Raw genomic sequence first — 1,432 nt, forward strand, 5'->3', positions numbered from 1 at the left:
CAAAAACACTCTTCTGGCAAGTCATTCTCCATTGGCATAGGCAGTCTCTTCCTTTGCCAAGATGGCGGCCCAGAATCCTCTGGAAGCAGCCCCCGTAGATAATCTCAAAGCGTTAGCTTAAAGCCAACTTCTTCCTTACATATCAGACTGCACATATGCCCTCTCTTACCCTTCTGAGCCAAGGTAAGGCGATTTAGGCTAGTCATAACTGAAAACTTCGGCTAAGATGGTGGCTGCTGGGCCCGGCTGGCATCACCACTTTACCAAGATGGCGGCGGGCGGCTTCCGGCACGTGCTCCCCCACTCGGCTCCAAGATGTCAGAGCAGAGGTGGCCGCCGTCAGAGCCGGAGCGCGGCGGGAGGAGAGAGTGGCCGCGGCCGCACGCCGGCCTGGACGGAAACTAGGCGGAGCCGCGGCGGCCCCGCTCTCGTCGGAGGCTGCCAAGCGCTGTCACCCGTGGGGGCACAAAAGTTACCTCCCACACGCTCAAGCGACACAGCACCAGCTTCGCCCGAGTCTCACAATCCCTAACATGCGCCGCACCAGGTAGGGGGCTCGGGCCCCGCGTCGCCCAAGCCTTCCCCGCGGCGGCGGCGGCGGCGGGCTGGGGCGGGGTCTTCCCGGGTCGGGGCTCGCGGCCCCACGGACGTCGCCCTCCCGGCGCGCCACGTGTCTCCCGCGCGGAGGGGAGGCGTGACGGGGCCGCCGGGAGGTCGGCTCAGACCTCTGCACGCGCGCTGCCTGCAAGGAGCGGCGGGGGGTCTCCCGAGCGCGCGGGCGGACGGCGGGGAGCCCGGCGGCGAAGGTCAAGCCCGGGGAGGGGCCGGGCCGGGGACTTGGAGGCGCGCCGGGAGGGGGTGCACGGAAAGGTCAGGAGTGCGGCCGGCGGGGCGGCGCACTTCGCCTGCAACTTACTCTGTCGCCCGCAGCTGGCCTTTCCACCGGCCACCCCTGCTTTCCTTAATCGCTCATTTTAAAAGTGCAAAGAAATCCAGCTCGCGGGAGGGTTCGCATTTGGCGTGCAACTTCCTTCAAGCGCGAGCGCGCGGGGAGCGAGGGCGGGGCAGGGGCTGAACTTGGCAGGCGGCGCCTCCTTCTGCCGCCGCCGCCGCCGCCGCCGCCGCCGCCGCCTCGCAGACTCGGGAGGGGCCGGCGGGCGCGGGGGAGGGCGGCTTCTGCTTTGCAACTTCTCTCGGGGCGCGAGCGCGCGGCGGCTCAGGCGGGGCCGCCCAGACGATGCGGGGGCGGGGAGCTGCGGCACGCGACCTCCCGGCCCGGGGTACGTAAGCTGCGACCCTCCGCGCCGTCCCTGCCCGAGCCTGGCAGCAGGCAGGGCGAGCCGTCCGGCCCCGAGCGCGGCCGCGGCACCGCTTCCGCGCAGCCCCGCGACGCCTCTGCGAGGGACACACTTCGCGCGACTAGGCCGGGGGC

At 70.3% G+C, this 1,432-nt stretch overlaps 1 protein-coding gene across 2 annotated transcripts in view; it reads left to right on the forward strand.

Annotated features, from left to right (window-relative positions):
• Window positions 1-384: 384 nt before the first annotated feature.
• The window catches only part of Nr3c1 (nuclear receptor subfamily 3 group C member 1), a 120,729-nt gene continuing 119,681 nt past the window's right edge, over window positions 385-1,432 (forward strand). Inside the window, exon 1 of one of the 2 annotated variants that reach the window (XM_023704012.1) lies at window positions 385-547. The gene's annotated coding sequence lies outside the window, so the exon portion shown is untranslated. Of the gene's footprint in view, window positions 548-1,174; window positions 1,281-1,432 lie in introns of those variants that run through there. The other variant, XM_023704013.1, reaches the window with a different exon arrangement.

The sequence above is a fragment of the Octodon degus genome, unplaced genomic scaffold, assembly GCF_000260255.1.
Source record: "Octodon degus isolate 3935 unplaced genomic scaffold, OctDeg1.0 scaffold00185, whole genome shotgun sequence".
NCBI classification, from domain to species: Eukaryota; Metazoa; Chordata; class Mammalia; order Rodentia; family Octodontidae; genus Octodon; species Octodon degus.